This window comes from Palaemon carinicauda, chromosome 31 (assembly GCF_036898095.1).
Source record: "Palaemon carinicauda isolate YSFRI2023 chromosome 31, ASM3689809v2, whole genome shotgun sequence".
Classification (NCBI taxonomy): domain Eukaryota; kingdom Metazoa; phylum Arthropoda; class Malacostraca; order Decapoda; family Palaemonidae; genus Palaemon; species Palaemon carinicauda.
In genome coordinates this window covers 67,167,841-67,189,112 of record NC_090755.1, presented here as the reverse complement: position 1 = coordinate 67,189,112, position 21,272 = coordinate 67,167,841, and the positions used below count along the sequence as shown (strand labels likewise).

The window sequence follows — 21,272 nt, the reverse complement described above, 5'->3', positions numbered from 1 at the left end:
AATTTATTCAAAAGTACATTTTGAATGTTTCACAGACTTTTTGAGCAACAATTTAATTGATATTCATTTTATCAGGTTGTAATATTCTCTTTCATTATTTTAAGTCCCATACCAGGCAAAAGCTTCTTTCCAGCGATTACCTGGCCCTGTATGCATGTCTTAGGCTAACTTTAACCTGATCATAATACAATTACTAGAAGTATTCTTTGTTTCCTGAATGCATTTGAATATAGAAACATTTCATGATTTAGAGTAAATGTAATTTATATTGCATTCATCAAGATCGACTCCATGATTCTTATCAGTCAAAAGCTTCGAAACCGACCTTGCCAGGATTCGAACCTGGAATCTTCTGATCCGTAGTCAGACGCGTTATCCGTTGCACCACAAGGCCTGTGAAAACAGTCAGTTTTTAGGTTGAGAGTTCTTTGTAAAATGAGGAAATGTCGCATCTCTAATTCTAGTAAATTAGCAAAAGATAATAAATTCACCTGAAATGGATTGAAAATTATTGTTGAAATTAAGGATCTCTTTTATCTTCATCTTCTTTGAGTGCATCTTTTCCCACATTATGTGGGGTCGATGTTTCTGGCCAGCGTTCTCCAGCTACCTCTGTCCCACACTTCATCATATATATACCCTAGCATTAATTCTAATCTCACAATTTCCACTGGTCATCGTGGTTTTCGCTATTTTTTCATGGCCAGATGCCTTTCCTGCCGCCAACCCTCCCCATTTATCCGGGCTTGGGACCGGCACCAAGTTGAGGCTGGCTTGCGCCCCCTCAGTGGCTGGGTTTAAGGATCCCTTTTATATAAACAGTAATTCCAGTTTATCTGATATGATTTAAACAATGTTTTTTTCTTGGGTGATTTGTCACGATTTTATTATTGGTTATTTATTTGCTTAACGTTGTCATCTTGAATCCACCTTCATTGTAGCCTTTCCCCCTTTTGGTCTGTAATGTCCATTCTTAGCAACGTGCAAAATATTTCTCTATGTTTGATATCTATTTGCTAAATTCTTTTGAATAATAGAGGAACATTGAACCACCAACTTATCACTGAAATTTATAGTTATTTGTTCAAATAATTATGTAGTTGTGCCCTATATCCTAGCCTCCTGTTAGTTAAAAGATTAGAAATTGATTTGTCCGTGATTCGAACTGGAATCTTCTGAACCATAGTCAGACTTATTTCTTGTTGTGCCACAAGGCCTGTGTAAACGAACTGCATGTTTTACTCCTTTGTTCTTTGAAGGATTAATGTGGGTGAAATGGTTTGAGAAAATGTCCTCTAAATGATCTAATTTGTTGTAGAACTAATAAACATATCTGGAATTTATTCAAAAGTAATTTTGAAGGCCTCACAGACTTTTTGAGCAACAATTTAATTAATATTTATTTTATCAGGTTGTAATATTCTCTTTCATTATGTTAAGACCCTTACAAGACAAAAGCTTCTTTCCAGCGATTACCTGGCCCTGTATGCATGTCTTAGGCTAACAGCTTTTAACCTGATCATAATGCAATTACTAGAAGTACCGTATTTTCCGGGTCATAAGACCCTACAAGTGGTAAGACGCACCCTTAAATTAGGAAGGCACTTTTAGGAAAAAAAAAATTGAGGATTTTAAAAATTTAGCAGAAATCCCTTGTCAGCGACTCTAGCGTGATTATTGTCTGGCACTGTAACTTTTCTTATTTTGGGTTTATTATGGAATGTTCAAGTTAATATTAATTAGCTATATGCCGATTATCCCAATTTTATTACATTCATATAAGAAACCACTAAAACAGTCGTAGTTTCCAACACAACTACACGTTTAGTCATAGTGTTTGGTGTTTTAAGTCTTGTTTACATGAAAGCAGTGTTGCCGAAGGTTCATAAAATTTTGTTAGAGGTAAAATTCTAGTAATATTTCCAAAATTCCTCATATAGCCTATAAATTTTCACGCAAAATGTAATCATAGATCAAAGAAATATAGGAATTCTTTTAAATGGAATACTTTTGCTACTCTTTATGTGATTCTACAGTAGGTCTACTTTTCTGCTACCTAGGTAATACTGCAATCAATTAACAGAAGTTTTTTCCAAGGTCGTATTCAGCCACTGTCTGTTTGTATTATTTCGTGACTCGGGCAACAAGTCATAATCAATATATTGCTTTATTACAAAATATGAGAAAACAGATATATACTGCATAAACAACCATGTCATAGCGTCGTCTGCTACGAGACCATTAGTTGGCATGTTTGCTTGTAGGAGGTGGTTAGCGAGTCATCAGCTGATTACCAAAAAAGAAGAAAAAAAATAATTTGCTACTGTTATATGAAGTGCAATATAAAAAATAAATGAATGTATTACATATGAATGATAATTGTAGGTTTATATTCTATCTCTCGTGAGTTTGAGTGTTTGTATGTCAATAGTTGGGTGTTTCAGGGGTGTCAAACTTCCCCATATAACTTTTTCTCAAGTGTTAAGACGCAGGGTGATTTTGAGGGACATTTTTCGTGAAAAAAGGTGGGTCGTATGACACAGGAAGTACGGTAGTCTTTGTTTCCTGAATGCATTTGAATATAAAAACATTTCATGATTTAGAGTAAATGTAATTTATATTGCATTCATCAAGATCGACTTCATGATTCTTATCAGTCAAAAGCTTCGAAACCGACCTTGCCAGGATTCGAACCTGGAATCTTCTGATCCGTAGTCAGACGCGTTATCCGTTGCGCCACAAGGCCTGTGAAAACAGTCAGTTTTTAGGTTGAGAGTTCTTTGTAAAATAATGAGGAAATGTTGCATCTCTAAACTATCTAATCCTATTAATTAGCAAAAGATAATAAATTCACCTGAAATGGATTGAAAATTATTGTTGAAATTAAGGATCTCTTTTATCTTCATCTTGTTTGTCTGCATCTTTTCCCACATTATGTGGGGCCGATGTTTCTGGCCAGCTTTCTCCAGCTACCTCTGTCCCACACTTCATCATATATATACCCTAGCATTAATTCTAATCTCACAATTTCCACTGGTCATAGTGGTTTTTGCTAATTTTTCATGGCCGGATGCCTTTCCTGCCGCCAACCTTCCCCATTTATCCGGGCTTGGGACCGGCACCAAGTTGAGGCTGGCTTGCCCCCCTCAGTGGCTGGGTTTAAGGATCTCTTTTATATAAACAGTAATTCCAGTTTATCTAATATGATTTAAACAATGTTTTTTCTTGGGTGATTTGTCACGATTTTATTATTGTTTATTTATTTGCTTAACGTTGTCATCTTGAATCCACCTTCATTGTAGCCTTAACCTCTTTTGGTCTGTAATGTCCATTCATAGCAACGTGCAAAATATTTCTCTATGTTTGGTATCTATTTTCTAAATACTTTTAAATGATGTGGAACATTTAACCACTAACTTATCCCTGAAATTTATAGTTATTTGTTCAAATAATTATGTAGTTGTGACCTATATCTTAGCCTCCTATCAGTTAAAAGATTAGAAATTGACTTGTCCGTGATTCGAACTGGAATCTTCTGAACCATAGTCAGACTTATTTCTTGTTGTGCCACAAGGCCTGTGTAAACGAACTGCATGTTTTACTCCTTTGTTCTTTGAATGATCCATGTGGGTGAAATGGTTTGAGAAAATGTCCTCTAAATGATCTAATTTGTTGTAGAACTAGTAAACATATCTGGAATTAATTCAAAAGTACATTTTGAAGGCCTCAGACTTTTTGAGCAACAATTTAATTGATATTCATTTTATCAGGTTGTAATATTCTCTTTCATTATTTTAAGTCCCTTACCAGGCAAAAGCTTCTTTCCAGCGATTACCTGGCCCTGTATGCATGTCTTAGGCTAACAGTTTTTAACCTGATCATAATGCAATTACTAGAAGTATTCTTTGTTTCCTGAATGCATTTGAATATAGAAACATTTCATGATTTAGATCGACTCCATGATTCTTATCAGTCAAAAGCTTCGAAACCGACCTTGCCAGGATTCGAACCTGGAATCTTCTGATCCGTAGTCAGACGCGTTATCCGTTGCGCCACAAGGCCTGTGTAATAAAACTGGGGTTTAATCAATAGTTATTTTAGCAACTATTGTAGGTGAAAGGATTTGAGAAAATGTTGTATCTCAAAATTGTATGACTGGTTATTAATTAGCAAGAAAATAAGATTTATATGAAATGGAAACAATTATTGTTAACAGTCCTCTGTAGTTATAACCTCTCTTTAGTCTGTATGGACGACCATAAGGATGCTGTTTTTGTTTCTAACCAGCAAGCTGTCTGCAGTCTATTCATCTGAATGCGTAACATTTTTATAAAAAAAACTTTCGAATGATAGAGGAACATTTGACCATTAAATGTTACTGTAATTTATTTTTATTTTATCAATTAATTATATGTTGGTGCATTTATTATATCCCAACCTCTTATCAGTGAAATGCTTGGAAGTTGACCAGTCTATGATTCCTACCTGGAATCTTGTGATCCGTAGTCAGACGTAGTATCTGTTGTGCCACAAGGCCTCTGCAAACGAATTTTGTGCTTTAGTCATGAGTTCTTTGAAAGATTGGTCCGGGTTAAATGGTTTGAGAAAATGTCATAATTTGAAATTAAAGAGATAAAGAATTAATAAACCTGTCTTGAAATATATTCAAAGTAACTTTTGAAAGACTATTTAATTAATATTTGTCTTGTCATATCATGGTATTACTGTTGCTTTAATTCAAGAAGTCGAGAGTTATGGAGAAGAGGTCACTTGCAGGATATGCTGTTGTATTTGTATGGATGTCTTGTGCGAGTAGTCTTAAACATTAGCGTAATGCAATTACTAAAAGTACGCTTTGTTTTCGTAGTACATTTAAGTATGGGAATATTTCATGATTTAGGGTGAATTAATTTGTATTAGATGCAACAAATCTTTATATAACAGACAAATTGCATGTGTCTTGTCAGTTAAAAGCTTCGAAGTCGACCTTGCCAGGATTCGAACCTGGAATCTTCTGATCCGTAGTCAGACGCGTTATCCGTTGCGCCACAAGGCCTGTGAAAACAAACTGTAGTTTGGTTGAGAGTACTTTGAACAAATATTCCTTGGTGAAACGTTCGAGAAAATGTCATATCTCAAATTCATCTATTTTTTTTTATTAAGTTACCAGAAAATATGATTTATCTAAAAGAGATTGAAAGTTATTGGTTGAATTAAGGATATCAATCGTCCCTAATTAAACATTTTTATACGACATGAATATACGACATGAATGGTGATTCCAATTCATCTTCAATGATTTTAAAAAATGTTTCTCTTTTAGGAAATGACAATTTTATTATTGGTTATTTATTTTCTTAGTCTTCAGTTTAAAACCCTGTCTTGTTATAGTCTTCCCTTTCTTTAGTCTGCAATGCCCATCCATAGTGAGTGCTTTTGTTTCTAACCGCCTTGCAGAATATTCCTCTGTATGTGTGGCATATGTTTTCTAAACCATTTTGAAAGATAAGGGAACACTCACCATTGAATATCACTGGAAATTATAGTGATTTGGTCAGTTCATTACATAGCTATGCATAATTTGCAAGCCTCTTATAAGTGAAAAGCTCAGAAGTCGACCTTGCCAGGATTCGAACCTGGAATCTTCTGATCCGTAGTCAGACGCGTTATCCGTTGCGCCACAAGGCCTGTGAAAGCAACTTGTGCTTTCATCAAGAGTTCTTTGAGCAATTACTGTAGGTGAAATGATTTGAGAAAATGTTTTATCTCAAAATCGTCTAACTGGCTATTAAATTAGCAAGAGAATGAGATTTATCTGAAATGGGAACAAAGCTATTGTTGAAATTAGGGATATCCTTCATCCTTGATATGAGACGTGAACAGTGACTCCAGTTTAACTAATATGATATAAAAAAAGGGCTTCTCCTGGAGGAAATAACAATTTTATCTTTGGTTATTCGTTTTCTAATGATTCCCTAGCTTACAATCCTCTCTAATTATAACCTCTCTCTCTCTTTAGTCTGTAATGGACGACCATAAGGATGCTGCTTTTGTTTCTAACCGACAAGCTGTCTGTTGAATATTTTTCTGTATGTGTGACATTTGTCTTAAAACTTTTGAATGTTAGAGGAACATTTGACCATTAAATGTCACTGTAATTTATATTTATTTTGCCAATTTATTATATGTTGGTGCATTTATTATATATTAGCCTCTTATCAGTGAAATGCGTGGAAGTTGACCTGTCCATGATTCCTACCTGGAATCTTATGATTCGTAGTCAGACGTAGTATCTGTTGTTTCAAGGCCTCTGCAAACGAACTGAGTGTTTTAGTCCTCAGTTCTTTGAGTGATTGGTCCAGGTGAAAAGATTTGAGAAAATTTTATAATTTGAAGTTATTTAATTTCTTGTGATAAAGAATTAGTAAATCTGTCTTAAAATAAATTCTAATGTTTGCTTTTGAAAGACTATTTCATTAATATTTTATCACAACATAGTATACTCTCGCTTTAATTCAAGAAGCCAAGAGTTATGTTGAAGACAGCACCTTCAAGATATACCTTTGTATAGGTGTCTACAGTAGTGCTAATAATCTTTATCCTTACTGTAATGCAATTACTAAATGTATGCTTTGTTTTAGTAATACATGTAAATATGGAAATATTTCATGATTTAAGAGTGAATGTAATTTGTATTATATGCATCAAATCTTTATATACCAGATTAATTGGATGTGTCTTGTTAGTCAAAAGCTTAGAAGTCGACCTTGCCAGGATTCGAACCTGGAATCTTCTGATCCGTAGTCAGACGCGTTATCCGTTGCGCCACAAGGCCTGTGAAAATTAATTGTACTTTGGTTGAGCGGACTTTGAATAAATATTCCTAGTTGAAATGGTTTGAGAAAATGTATCTCAAAATTATCTATTTTCTATTGAATTAGCAGTAGATATAATTTATCTGGAAAAGATTAGAAGTTGTTGGTGAAATTATGGATATCCATTGTCCATGTATGAACATTGTATGACATGAATAGTGATTCCAATTGATCTTCTATGATTTACAAAAGGTTCACTTGGGGAAAAATATGTAATTTTATTATTGGATGTTTATTTTCTTAGTCTTCAGCTTATAAGCCTCCCTCGATATAACCTTCTCTTTCTTTAGTTTGCAATGCCCATCCATAGTGTTTTTTTATGTTTGTAAGCCACTGACAACCTGCAGAATATTCTTGTGTGTGGCATATGTTTTCCAAACCATTTTGAAAGATAGGGGAACACTCACCATTAAATATCTCTGGAAATTATAGTGAATTAGTCCATTCATTTCATAGTCATGCATTATTTGCAAGCGACTTATCATTCAAAAGCTTAGAAATCGACCTTGCCAGGATTCGAACCTGGAATCTTCTGATCCGTAGTCAGACGCGTTATCCGTTGCGCCACAAGGCCTGTGAAAACCATCTTTCATCTTTTTTCCGTTGAGGGTGTTTTGAACAAATATTCTGGGTGAAATGGTTTGAGAAAATGTCGTACCTCAAAATGATCTAATTCTTTATCAAGTTAGCAAGAGATAATAAGATTTATCTAGAATGGATACAAAGTTGTTGAAATTACAGAATATCCTTCATCCTTGTTTGAAGATTTTTATAAGAAATGAACAGTTGTTCCAGTTTATTTTTTGTGATATAAAAAAAGGCTTTCTTGGAGGAAGTAACATGATATTATCATTGATTATTTATTTTCTTAGCATTGTAATTTTCTTGATAACCTTCTCTCTCCTCTTTAGTTTACATAACCCATCCGTAGTGAGTCTGTTTTAGTTACTAACCTACAGACAACCTGCAGAATATTCCTGTGTGTGTGTGGCATATATTTTCTAGATTATTTTGAAGGATATGGGAACACTCGCCATTAAACATCACTAAAAATCATAGAGATTTGGTCATTTTCATTATACAGCTATGGATTATTTGCAAGCCACTTACCATTCAAAAGCTTAGAAGTCGACCTTGCCAGGATTCGAACCTGGAATCTTCTGATCCGTAGTCAGACGCGTTATCCGTTGCGCCACAAGGCCTGTGAAAACAGTAGTTTTTCAGTCACGAGTTCTTTGAATAATTATTCTGTTTGAAATGGTTTGAGAAAATGTTGAACCTTTAGAATGATCTAATTCTTTATTAGGTTAGCAAGAGATAATAAGATTTATTTGAAATGATTTAAAAGTTTATGTAGTCGTGCATTATGCCCTATTCTCTTATCAGATAAAAACTTTGAAGTTTTCATGTCTATGATTCAAGCCTGGCATCTTTTGATCTGTAGTCAGACCAAGGTCTATATGACCTCGAGTCAGACTTATCTGTTGTGCCACAAGGCTCGTGAAAAGGAACTGTGTTTCAGTCCTGAGTTCTTTGAATTATCAATCTAGGTGAAATGTTTTGTGAAATGAGTTACTTTGAAACGAAGTAATTTCTTGTAGAATTTGTATAAACATCTGAAATTTATTCAAAGAAGCTTTTGAAAGACTCGCAGACTTTTTGAGTGACAATTCATTTGAGATTTTTTTCTTCAGATCTTGGTATATTCATGCTTTAAAATTCAAGCCCCTTAAAGTGAAATGTTTCTATCGAACAGATCACCCGCAAAATATACTGCTGTTTGTATGTCTCATGCTAATAGTCTTAAATGTAATCAGATTGAAATAACATTTTATTTTTTTAATAAGTTTGAACATGGAAACATTTCATGATTAAGAGCAAACTAATTTGTATAACATTGATCTAATTTTTATATAACCTAGATTGATTTCATGTTCCTTATCAATCAAAAGCCTAGAAATCGACCTTGCCACGATTCGAACCTGGAATCTTCTGATCCGTAGTCAGACGCATTATCCGTTGCGCCACAAGGCCTGTGAAAACCATCATTTTTTCCGCTGAGAGTTTTTTGAACAAATATTCTGGGTGAAAGGGTTTGAGAAAATGTCGTACCTCAAAATGATCTATTTCTTTATTAAGTTAGCAAGAGATAAGATTTATCTAGAATGGATACAAAGTTGTTGAAAATACAGGATATCCTTCATCCTTGTTTGAAGATTTTTATAAGAAATGAATAGTGGTTCCAGTCTATCTTCTGTGATATAAAAAAAGGCTTTCCTGGAGGAAGCAACATGATTTTATCATTATTTATTTTCTTAGCATTGTAATTTTCTTGATAACCTTCTCTCTCTTCTTAAGTCTGCGTTACCCATCCGTAGTGAGTCTGATTTTGTTTCTAACCGACAGACAACCTGTAGAATATACCTCTCTGTGTGTGGCATATTATGTTCTAGATTATTTTGAAGGATAGGGGAACACTCATCATTACATATCACTAGAAATCATAGCGATTTGGTCATTTCATTACATAGCTATGCATTATTTGCAAGCCACTTATCATTCAAAAGCTTCAATATCGACCTTGCCAGGATTCGAACCTGGAATCTTCTGATCCGTAGTCAGACGCGTTATCCGTTGCGCCACAAGGCCTGTGAAAACAATAGTTTTTCAGTCAACAGTTCTTTGAATAATTATTCTGTGTGAAATGATTTGAAGAAAATGTCGCACCTTCAGAATGATCTAACTCTGTATTAGGTTAGCAAGAGATAATGAGATTTATCTATGGATGTATGTATGATAGCGTCCACCTGTATGTATTATTATGTGCAACTTAGAATACGGCAGTGTCAGAGGGGTCGCAGGGGAACGTTAGCCCCCCTGTTAAGTAAGTAGGTAAGGACACCGTTTGTAGGTTAAGTTAGAGGGGAAAGTTTAGGTTAGTTGGTGTCCATTTTTAATCATCGTGTGAGGAACTGGTCGCTAATTTACAAAGGCTTCTTTATCTGAAATGGAATAAAAGGTTATGTAGTCGTGCATTATGCCCTAACCTCTTATCAGATAAAAACTATGAAGTTGTCCTGTCCATGATTCAAGCCTGGAATCTTCTGATTTGTAGTCAGACTTATTATCTGTTGTGCCACAGGGCTTTTGAAAGCAAACTGCGTGTTTCAGTCCCGAGTTCTTTGAATTATCAATCTAGAAGAAATGGTTTGAAAAGTGACTTATTTCGAAACCAAGTAATTTCATGTAAAATTTTTATGCACCTGAAATTTTTTCATAGTAGTTTTTGAAAGACTAGCAAACTTTTTGAGCGACAATTCATTTGATATTCTTTTCCCGATCTTGGTGTTCTCACGCTTGTAAAATTTAAGCCCCTTAAAATTAAAATTTTCTGTCGAACAGATCACCTAAAAAATATACTGCTGTATGTATGTCTTATGCTAATAGTCTTAAATCTAATCCTAATGAAATTACATTTTGTTTTTGTAATAAATTTGAATATGGCAACATTTCATGATTAAGAGCAAACTAAATTTTGTATTACAATGATCTAATCTTTATATACCCTAATTGACTTCATGTTCCTTATCATTCAAAAGTTTAAAATCGACCTTGCCAGGATTCGAACCTGGAATCTTCTGATCCGTAGTCAGACTCGTTATCCGTTGCGCCACAAGGCCTGTGAAAACCATCATTTTTTCCGTTGAGAGTTCTTTGAACGAATATTCTTGGTGAAATGGTTTGAGAAAATGTTGTAACTCGAAATGATCTAATTCTTTATTAAGTTAGCAATAGATAATAAGATTTATCTAGAATAGATACAAAGTTGTTGAAAATACAGGATATCCCTCATCCTTGTTTGAAGGTTTTTATAAGAAATGAATAGTGGTTCCAGTTTATTTTCTGTGATATAAAAAAGGCTTTCTTGGAGAAAGTAACATTATTTTATCATTGATTATTTATTTTCTTAGCATTATAATTTTCTTTATAACCCTCTCTCTCTTTAGTTTGTAATACCCATCCATGCGAGTGCCTCTGTTTTTAACCAACAGACAACCTGCTGTATATTTCTCTGTGCATGTGACATTAGTCTTCTGAACCTTTTTGAAAGATAGAGAACACTCGCCATTAAATATCACGGGTAGTTATAGTGATTTGGTCAATTCATTACATAACCATTTATTATTTGCAAGTGACTTATCATTCAAAAGCTTCGAAACCAACCTTGCCAGGATTCGAACCTGGAATCTTCTGATCCGTAGTCAGACGCGTTATCCGTTGCGCCACAAGGCCTGTGAAAAATCTTTTTTTTTTGGTCGAAAGTTTTTTGAACAATTATTGTGGGTGAAACGGTTTTGAGAAAATGTCGGACCCCCGAGGGATTTAATTCTCTATTAGGTTAGCAAGAGATAATAAGATTTGTCTGAAATGGATTCAAAGTTGTTGTTGAAATTACAGGGTAACCTTCATCCTTGTTTGAACGTTTTTTTATAAGCAATGAACAGTGGTTCCAGTTTATTTTCTATGATATAAAAAACTCTTCTTTGGAGGGAATACCATGATTTTATCATTGATTATATATTTTCCTAGTATTCTGATCTTTATAACCTCTCTCTTTAGTCCACAATACCCATCCATAGTGAGTACTTCATTCAAAAGCTTAGAAATCGACCTTGCCAGGATTCGAACCTGGAATCTTCTGATCCGTTGTCAGACTCGTTATCCGTTGCGCCACAAGGCCTGTGAAAACAGTAGTTTATCAGTCAACAGTTCTTTGAATAATTATTCTGTTTGAAATGGTTTGAGAAAATTTCGAACCTTCAGAATGATCTAATTCTTTATTAGCTTTGTAAGAGATAAGATTTATCTGAAATGGGATTAAAAGTTTATGTTGCGCATTATGTCCTAAACTCTTATCAGATAAAAACTTTGAAGTTATCATATCCTGATTCAAGTCTGGAATCATCTGATCTGTAGTCAGACTTATTATCTGTTGCGCCACAAGGCTTGTCAAAACTGTGTGTTTCATTCCTGAGTTCTTTTAATTATCATTCTAGGTGTGAAATGATTTGAGAAATGACTGACTTCGAAACAAGTTTATGTAGAATTTGTTTACACATCTAAAATTTATTCAAAGTAGCTTTTGAAAGACTCGCAAACTTTTTAAGCGACAATTAATTCAATATATTTCCTTCAGATCTTGGTGTATTCATGCTTTAAAATTCAAGCCCCTTACAAGTGAAATGTTTCTATCGAACAGATCACCCGCAAAATATACTACTGTTTGTATGTCTTATGCCAATAATCTTAAATCTAATCCTAATGAAATTACATTTTGTTTTTGTAATAAATTTGAATATGGAAACATTTCATGATGAAGAGCAAACTAATTTGTATAACATTGATTTAATCTTTATATAACCTAGATTAACTTCATGTTCCTTATCAGTCTAAAGCCTAGAAATCGACCTTGCCAGGATTCGAACCTGGAATCTTCTGATCCGTAGTCAGACGCGTTATCCGTTGCACCCGAAGGCCTGTGAAAAGCATCTTTTTTTCTGTTAAGTTCTTTGAACAAATATTCTGGGTGAAATGGTTTGAGAAAATGTCGTACCTCAAAATGATCTAATTCTTTATCAAGTTAGCGAGAGATAATAAGATTTATCTAGAATTTATACAAAGTTGTTGAAATTACAGGATATCCTTCATCCTTGTTTGAAGATTTTTATAAGAAATGAACAGTTGTTCCAGTTTATTTTCTATGATATAAAAAAGGCTTTCTTGGAGAAAGTAAAATTATTTTATCATTGATTATTTATTTTCCTAGCATTGTAATTTTCTTTATAGCCCTCTCTCTCTTTAGTCTGTAATACCCATCCATAGCGAGTGCCTCTGTTTTTAACCAACAGACAACCTGCTGTATATTTCTCTGTGTATGTGACATTAGTCTTCTGAACCTTTTTGAAAGATAGAGAACACTCACCATTAAATATCACGGGTAGTTATAGTGATTTGGTCAAATCATTACATAACCATTTATTATTTGCAAGCGACTTATCATTCAAAAGCTTCGAAACCGACCTTGCCAGGATTCGAACCTGGAATCTTCTGATCCGTAGTCAGACGCGTTATCCGTTGCGCCACAAGGCCTGTGAAAATAGTTGTTTTTCTGTCACCAGTTCTTTGAATGTTTATTCTGTGTGAAATGGTTTTAGAAAATGTCGTACCTTCAGAATGATCTAATTCTTTATTAGGTTTGTAAGAGATAAGATTTATCTGAAATGGGATTAAAAGTTTATGTAGTGCATTATGTCCTAACCTCTTATCAGATAAAAACTTTGAAGTTATAACCTGATTCAAGTCTGGAATCTTCTGATCTGTAGTCAGACGTATTATCTGTTGCGCCACAAGGCTTGTCAAAACTGTGTGTTTCATTCCTGAGTTCTTTTAATTATCATTCTAGGTGTGAAATGATTTGAGAAATGACTTACTTCGAAACAAGTTCATGTAGAATTTGTATACACATCTAAAATTTATTCAGAGTAGCTTTTGAAAGACTCGCAAACTTTTTGAGCGACAATTAATTCGATATATTTCCTTCAGATCTTGGTGTATTCATGCTTTAAAATTCAAGCCCCTTACAAGTGAAATGTTTCTATCGAACAGATCACCCGCAAAATATACTACTGTTTGTATGTCTTATGCTAATAATCTTAAATCTAATCCTAATGAAATTACATTTTGTTTTTGTAATAAATTTGAATATGGAAACATTTCATGATAAAGAGCAAACTAATTTGTATTACATTGATCTAATCTTTATATAACCTAGATTGACTTCATGTTCCTTATCAGTCAAAAGCCTAGAAATCGACCTTGCCAGGATTCGAACCTGGAATCTTCTGATCCGTAGTCAGACGCGTTATCCGTTGCGCCACAAGGCCTGTGAAAATAGTAGTTAATCAGTCAGCAGTTATGTGAGTAATTATTGTGTGAAGTGGTTTGAGAAAGTGTCGTACTTTCAAAATGAAAGAAATAATAAGATTTATTTAAAAAGAATTAAAAGTTAATGTGGTCGTGCATTATGTCCTTTCCTCTTATCAGATAAAAACTTCGAAGTTGTCATGTCCATGATTCAAGCCTGGCATCTTCTGATCTGTAGTCAGACTTATCTATTGTGCCACAAGGCCTGTGAGCACGGACAGTGTGTTTCAGTCTTGAGTTCTTTGAATTATCAATCTAGGTGAAATGGTTTGAGAAATGACTAACTTCGAAACAAAGTGAGTTCATGTAAAATATGTCTACACCTGAAAGTTTTTCAAAGTAGCTTTTGAAAGACTCGCAAACTTTTTGAGCGACAATTAATTTGATATTTTTTCTTCAGATCTTGGGATATTCATGCTTTAAAATTGAAGCCCCTTTCAAGTCAAATGCTTCTGTTGAACAGGTCACCCGCAAAATATACTGCTGTTTGTATGTCTTATGCTAATAATCTTAAATCTAATCCTAATGAAATTATATTTTGTTTTTGTAATAAATTTGAATATGGAAATATTTCATGATTAAGAGCAAACTAATTTGTATTACATTGATTTAATCTTTATATAACCTAGATTGACTTCATGTTCCTTATCAGTCAAAAGACTAGAAATCGACCTTGCCAGGATTCGAACCTGGAATCCTCTGATCCGTAATCAGACCCGTTATCTGTTGCACTCAAAGGCCAGTGAAAAGCATCTTTTTTCTGTTGAAAGTACTTTGAACAAATATTCTGGGTGAAATGGTTTGAGAAAAAGTCGTACCTCAAAATTATCTAATTGTTTAAGTTAGCAAGAGATAATAAGATTTATCTAGAATTTATACAAAGTTGTTGAAATTACAGGTTATCCTTCATTCTTGTTTGAAGATTTTTATGAGAAATGAGCAGTTGTTCCAATTTATTTTCTGTGATATAAAAAAAGGCTTTGTTAGAGGAAGTAACATGATTTTATCATTGATTATTCATTTTTTAGCATTCTAATTTTCTTTATAACCTTCTCTCTCTTCTTTAGTCTGCATTACCCATGCGTAGTGAGTCTTTGTTTCTAACCAACACACAACCTGCAGAATATTCCTCTGTATGGCATATATTTTCTAGATTATTTTGAAGGATAGGAGAACACTCATCATTAAATATCACTAGAAATCATAGAGATTTGGTCATTTCATTACACAGCTATGCATTATTTGCTAGCCACTTATCATTCAAAAGCTTAGAAGTCGACCTTGCCAGGATTCGAACCTGGAATCTTCTGATCCGTAGTCAGACGCGTTATCCGTTGCGCCACAAGGCCTGTGAAATCAGTAGTTATTCAGTCAGCAGTTATTTGAATAATTATTGTGTGAAATATTTGGTTTGAGAAAATGTCGTACCTTCAGAATTATCTAATTCTTTCTTGGGTTAGCAAGAGATAATAAGATTTATTTAAAAAGAATTAAAAGTTAATGTAGTCGTGTATTATGTCCTTTCCTCTTATCAGATAAAAACTTCGAAGTTGTCATGTCCATGATTCAAGCCTGGCATCTTCTGATCTGTAGTCAGACTTATCTATTGTGCCACAAGGCCTGTGAGCACGGACAGTGTGTTTCAGTCCTGAGTTCTTTGAATTGTTAATCTAGGTGAAATGGTTTGAGAAATGGCTTACTTCGACAAGAAGTAATTTCCTGTAGAATTTGTACACACTTCTGAAATTTATTCAGAGTAGCTTTTGAAACTCAAACTTTTTGAGCGACAATTAATTTGATTTTTTTTTTCAAATCTTGGTATTCTCATTCTTTAAAATTCAAGACCCTTACAAGTAAAATTACTGTCAAACAGATAAATGCAAAGTATACTGCTGTATGTATGTCTTATGCTAGTAGTCTTAAATCCAATCATAATTTGGAGGTAGTAGGTTGGCCAGGGCACCAGCCACCCATTGAGATACTACTGCTAAAGAGTTATGGGGTCCTTTAACTGGCCAGACAGTACTACATTGGATCCTTCTCTCTGGTTAGGGTTCATTTTCCCTTTGCGCCCCCCCCCCCCCCCACACACACCGAATAGTCTGGCCTATTCCTTACATATTCTCCTATGTCCTCATACACCTGACAATGAAATTACCAAACACTTCATCGCCCAAGGGGCTAATTACTGCACTGTAATTGGTCAGTGGCTACTTTCCTCTTGGTAAGGGTAGAAGAGACTCTTTAGCTTTGGTAAGCAGCTATTTTAGGAGGACACTTCAAATGAAACCATTGTTTTCTATTCTTTGGTAGTGTCATAGCCTCTGTACCACGGTCTTCCACTATCTTGGGTTATAGTTCTCTTGCTTGAGGGTTCACTACGTCCTACTATTCTATCTAAGTTCGGTTTCTCTTGTTTTCGTTGTTTTCTTTCCTCACTGGGGTATTTTTTCTGTTGGGGAACCAGGGATTATAGCATCTTGTTTTTGCAGCTAGGATTGTAGCTTAGCAAGTAATAATAATAAAGAAATAAGAGTCTACTCTTTATAAAACCTAGATTGACTTCATATTCCTTATCAGTCAAAAGCCTAAAAATCGACCTTGCCAGGATTCGAACCTGGAATCTTCTGATCCGTAGTCAGACGCGTTATCCGTTGCGCCACAAGGCCTGTGAAAATAAATGTTTTGTTTTGTTTTGAGAGTTCTCTTTAAACACTTATTCTGGGTGAAATGTTTTGAGAGAAAATATCGTTCCTCAAAATTATCCAATTCTGCATCAAATTAGCACGAGATATATTTGATGTGGATTTAAAGTTATTCTTAAAATTAATGATGTTTAGCATCCTTGTTTGAAGATTTTTATGAGATATAAACTGATTCCAATTCATCTTATATGATTTAAAAAAAAACCTTTCTTGAAGGAAATAACTTTATTTTATTATTGGTTAATTATTAACTTAGCGTCGTCACCTTATATCCACCTTCAGTGTAACCTTCTCTTTGTGTAGTCTGTAATGCTCTTCCATAGTCAGTCTGCTTTTGTTTTTAATAGACAGGAACCGGCAGAATATTCCTTTTTATGTGTGGCATTGGCGTTTTGGTTTTGTAAACACTTTGAATTATAAAGGAACATTTCATCATTAAATATCATTGGGATTTATAGAGATGTGTTCAAATCAATGCGTAGACGTGCATTATATCCAAGCCTGTTATGAGTTTAAAGCTTAGAAGTTGAATTGTCTATGATTTGAATCTTAAATTTTCTTTTCTATTGTTAAATGTATTATCTGCTGCGTCACAAGCCCTATGAAAACGAAATTTGTTTTAGTCCTGAGCTCTTTATTTGATTAATCCGGGTGAAATAGATTGAGAAAATGTCATACTTCGAAACATATCTTCTTATAAAAATTAGATTTTGAAAGACTCGCAAAACTTTTGAGTAACAACTTTATTGATATTTATTCTGTCAGATTGTAGTATACTCTTGCTATATTAAGTCCCATTTTCTTACCAACAGCTCACCTGTAGAGTATGCCCCTGTTCTCACGTCTTATGCTAATATCTTTAACCTAATTGTAATGCCTACACTTTGTTTCCTTAATGCATTAGAATAAGGAATAATTCATGATTTAATAGTATATTTAATTTGCATTGCATTTGTGAAATCTTTATGGAACCTCGATTGACTTCGAGTTTCTCAATCAAAAGCTTCGAAGTCGACCTTGCCAGGATTCGAACCTGGAATCTTCTGATCCGTAGTCAGACGCGTTATCCGTTGCGCCACAAGGCCTGTGATAACAGTAGTTTATCAGTCAACCGTTCTTTTAATAATTATTGTGTGTGAAATGGTTTGAGAAAATGTCGAACCTTCAGAATTATCTAATTCTTTCTTAGGTTAGCAAGAAATAATAAGATGTACCTGAAGTAGGATTAAAAGTTTATATAATGCTTTATGTCCTAAACTCCTATCAGATAAAAACTTCGAAGTTATCCTGTCCTGATCAAGTCTGGAATCTTCTGATCTGTAGTCAGACTATCTGTTGTGCCACACGGCTTGTGAAAACGAACTGTGTGTGTTTCAGTCCTGAGTTCTTTGAATTATCAATCTAGGTGAAATGGTTTGAGAAATGACTTATTTCGAAACGAAGTAATTTTATGTAGAATTTGTATAAACATCTGAAATCTATTCAAAGTAGCTTTTGAAAGACTCGCAAACATTAATTTGATATTTTTTTTAGATTTTGGTATACTCATGTTTTAAAATTCAAGCCCCCTTACAAGTCAAATGATTTTGTCGAACAGATCACCTCCAAAATATACTGCTGCAAATATGTCTCATGTTGACAGTCTTAAATCTAATCCTAATTAAATTGCTTTGTTTTTGTAATAAATTTGAATATGGAAACATTTTATGATTAAGAGCTAACTAATTTGTATTACATCCATCTAACTTTATACAACCTAGATTGACTTCATGTTCCTTATCAGTCAAAAGCCTAGAAATCGACCTTGCCAGGATTCGAACCTGGAATCTTCTGATCCGTAGTCAGACGCGTTATCCGTTGCGCCACAAGGCCTGTGAAAAATTTTTTTTTTTTTTTTTTTTTTTTTTTGAGAGTTCGCTTTAAGCATTTATTCTTGGTGAAATGTTTTGAGAAAAAAATGTCGTTCCTTAAAATTATCGATTTCTTCATCAAATTAGCACGAGATAATGATATATTTGATGTGGATTTAAAGTTATTCTTAAAATTAAGGATGTTTAGCATCCTTGTTTGAACATTTTTATGAGATATAAACTGATTCCCATTCATCTTTTATGATTTAATAAAAAGTTTTTCTTGAAGGAAATAACTTTATTTTATTATTGGTTAATTATTAATTTAGCGTCATCCTATATCCACCTCCAACGCAACCTTCTCTTTGTGTAGTCTGTAATGCTCTTCCATAGTCAGTGTGCTTTTGTTTCTAATGGACAGAAACCTGCAGAATATTCCTCTTTATGTGTGGCATTTGCCTTTTGGTTTTCTAAACACTTTGAATCATAAAGGAATATTTCCTCATTAAATCTCACATGGATTTATAGAGATATGTTCATATCAATGCGTAGACGTACATTATATCCAAGCCTCTTATGAGTTAAGAGCTTCTAAGTCGAATTGTCCATGATTTGAATCTAAAATCTTTCCTATAGTTAAATGTATTATTTGCTGTACCGCAAGGCCCTGTGAAAACGAGCTGTGTTTTAGGCGTGAGCTCTTTGTGTGATTAATCAGGGTGAAATGGATAGAGAAAATGTACTTCGAAACACTATAACTTTGTAAAAAGTAACAACTTTATTGATATTTCTTTTGTCAGGTTGTAGTATCACTCTTGCTATATTCTAAGTTCCATTGAAAAGTTTTCTTGCCAACAGTTAAGCTGCAGAATATGCACTTGAAGGTATGTTTTATGCTAATAGTCTTTAACCTATAGTCCATTTCTTTTAGCGATGCATATTTGCACCGACTCGCGGCGGTGCCCTTTTAGCTCGGAAAAGTTTCCGGATCGCTGATTGGTTGGACAAGATAATTCTAACCAATCAGCGATCCTGAAACTTTTCCGAGCTAAAAGGGCACCGCCGCGAGTCGGTGCAAATATGCATCGCTAAAAGAAATGGACTGTAGTTGAGTATACTTATTCCTTAATACATTTGAATACGGAAACATTCATGATTTAATGATATATTCAATTTACATTGAAGTTGTGAAATCTTGATGGAACGTTTGACTTCATGTTTGTCGGTCACAAGCTTAGAAATCGAACTTGCCAGGATTCGAACCTGGCATCTTCTGATCCGTAGTCAGACGCGTTATCCATTGCGCCACAAAGCCTTGTGAACCATTTTGCTTTCGGTCGAAAGTGATTTGAAAAATTATTCTGGGTGAAATGGTTTGAGAAAATGTCGTACCTCAAAGTAATCGAATTCTTTATTAAGATAGCCAGAGATAAGAAGATTACAGGATATCCTTGATCCTTGTTTGAACGTTTTTATAAGAAATGATCAGTGGTTCCAGTTTATTTTCTATGATTTAAAAAAGGCTTTCTTGATTTTATCAGTGATTATATATTTTCCTAGTATTTTGATGTTCTTTAAAATATTCTCTCTCTCTTTATTCCGCAATACCCATCCATAGTGAGTGTTATTGTTTCCAACCGACAGACTCCTTGCAGAATATTCCTCTGTATGTGTGGCATTTGTTTTTAAACCATTTTGAAAGATAGGGAAACACCCACCATTAAATATCACAGATAATTATAGAGATTTGGTCAATTCATTACATAGCCATGCATTATTTGCAAGCGACTTCTCATTGAAAAGTGTAGAAAACGACCTTGCCAGGATTCGAACCTGGAATCTTCTGATCCGTAGTCAGACGCGTTATCCGTTGCGCCACAAGGCCTGTGAAAATAAAAGTTTTGTTTTGTTTTGAAAGTTCTCTTTAAACACTTATTCTGGATGAAATGGTTTGAGAGAAAATATCGTTCCTCAAAATTATCCAATTCTGCATCAAATCAGCACGAGATATATTTGATGTGGATTTAAAGTTATTCTTAAAATTAATGATGTTTAGCATCCTTGTTTGAAGATTTTTATGAGATATAAACTGATTCCAATTCATCTTATATGATTTAAAAAAAACCTTTCTTGAAGGAAATAACTTTATTTTACTATTGGTTAATTATTAACTTAGCGTCGTCACCTTATATCCACCTTCAGTGTAACCTTCTCTTTGTGTAGTCTGTAATGCCCTTCCACAGTCAGTGCTTTTGTTTCTGATCGACAGGAACCTGCAGAATATTCCTCTATATGTGTGGCATTTGCTTTTGGGTTTTCTAAACACTTTGAATCATAAAGGAACATTTCATCATTAAATCTCATTTGTATTTATAGAGATGTGTTCAAATCAATGCGTAGACGTGCATTATATCCTAGCCTGTTATGAGTTAAGAGCTTTCAAGTCGAATTGTCCATGATTTGAATCTAAAATCTTCTTTTCTATAGTTAAATGTATTATTTGCTGTACCGCAAGGCCCTGTGAAAACGAGTTGTGTTTTAGGCCTGAAGTGGATTGAGAAAATGTATATCCAAACAATATATCTTCTTGTAAAAATTAAATTTTGAAGGACTCCAAACTTTTTCAGCGGCCACTTTATTGATATTTATTTTGTCAGATTGTAGTATACTCTTGCTATATTGTAAGTCCCATTCAAAAGTTTTCTTACCAACAGCTCACCTGCAGAATATGCCCGTCTGCATGTCTTTGACCTAATTGTAAGAGTACACTTTTCTTAATACATTATAATACGGAAACATTCTCTTTTTAATAGTATATTTAATTTGCATTGCATTTATGAAATCTTCATTGAACCTAG

The 21,272-nt window shown here is 34.1% G+C and overlaps 1 protein-coding gene and 19 non-coding genes across 20 annotated transcripts in view; 1 reads left to right on the top strand and 19 right to left on the bottom strand.

The window, feature by feature from the left end:
• Positions 1–21,272, top strand: part of LOC137625006 (uncharacterized) — a 214,039-nt gene that overhangs the window by 72,624 nt on the left and 120,143 nt on the right. The window lies entirely within an intron of this gene.
• Positions 322–394, bottom strand: TRNAR-ACG (transfer RNA arginine (anticodon ACG)). Its single transcript has one exon. It is a non-coding gene; the product is annotated as a tRNA-Arg (tRNA).
• On the bottom strand, positions 2,674–2,746 carry TRNAR-ACG (transfer RNA arginine (anticodon ACG)). The gene has a single exon. It is a non-coding gene; the product is annotated as a tRNA-Arg (tRNA).
• Positions 3,990–4,062, bottom strand: TRNAR-ACG (transfer RNA arginine (anticodon ACG)). Its single transcript has one exon. It is a non-coding gene; the product is annotated as a tRNA-Arg (tRNA).
• TRNAR-ACG (transfer RNA arginine (anticodon ACG)) lies at positions 4,984–5,056 on the bottom strand. The gene has a single exon. It is a non-coding gene; the product is annotated as a tRNA-Arg (tRNA).
• Positions 5,616–5,688, bottom strand: TRNAR-ACG (transfer RNA arginine (anticodon ACG)). Its single transcript has one exon. It is a non-coding gene; the product is annotated as a tRNA-Arg (tRNA).
• On the bottom strand, positions 6,763–6,835 carry TRNAR-ACG (transfer RNA arginine (anticodon ACG)). The gene has a single exon. It is a non-coding gene; the product is annotated as a tRNA-Arg (tRNA).
• TRNAR-ACG (transfer RNA arginine (anticodon ACG)) lies at positions 7,377–7,449 on the bottom strand. The gene has a single exon. It is a non-coding gene; the product is annotated as a tRNA-Arg (tRNA).
• Positions 8,005–8,077, bottom strand: TRNAR-ACG (transfer RNA arginine (anticodon ACG)). Its single transcript has one exon. It is a non-coding gene; the product is annotated as a tRNA-Arg (tRNA).
• On the bottom strand, positions 9,452–9,524 carry TRNAR-ACG (transfer RNA arginine (anticodon ACG)). Its single transcript has one exon. It is a non-coding gene; the product is annotated as a tRNA-Arg (tRNA).
• Positions 10,483–10,555, bottom strand: TRNAR-ACG (transfer RNA arginine (anticodon ACG)). Its single transcript has one exon. It is a non-coding gene; the product is annotated as a tRNA-Arg (tRNA).
• On the bottom strand, positions 11,096–11,168 carry TRNAR-ACG (transfer RNA arginine (anticodon ACG)). Its single transcript has one exon. It is a non-coding gene; the product is annotated as a tRNA-Arg (tRNA).
• Positions 12,953–13,025, bottom strand: TRNAR-ACG (transfer RNA arginine (anticodon ACG)). The gene has a single exon. It is a non-coding gene; the product is annotated as a tRNA-Arg (tRNA).
• TRNAR-ACG (transfer RNA arginine (anticodon ACG)) lies at positions 13,747–13,819 on the bottom strand. Its single transcript has one exon. It is a non-coding gene; the product is annotated as a tRNA-Arg (tRNA).
• On the bottom strand, positions 15,136–15,208 carry TRNAR-ACG (transfer RNA arginine (anticodon ACG)). The gene has a single exon. It is a non-coding gene; the product is annotated as a tRNA-Arg (tRNA).
• TRNAR-ACG (transfer RNA arginine (anticodon ACG)) lies at positions 16,456–16,528 on the bottom strand. The gene has a single exon. It is a non-coding gene; the product is annotated as a tRNA-Arg (tRNA).
• Positions 17,577–17,649, bottom strand: TRNAR-ACG (transfer RNA arginine (anticodon ACG)). Its single transcript has one exon. It is a non-coding gene; the product is annotated as a tRNA-Arg (tRNA).
• On the bottom strand, positions 18,364–18,436 carry TRNAR-ACG (transfer RNA arginine (anticodon ACG)). The gene has a single exon. It is a non-coding gene; the product is annotated as a tRNA-Arg (tRNA).
• On the bottom strand, positions 19,657–19,729 carry TRNAR-ACG (transfer RNA arginine (anticodon ACG)). The gene has a single exon. It is a non-coding gene; the product is annotated as a tRNA-Arg (tRNA).
• Positions 20,227–20,299, bottom strand: TRNAR-ACG (transfer RNA arginine (anticodon ACG)). Its single transcript has one exon. It is a non-coding gene; the product is annotated as a tRNA-Arg (tRNA).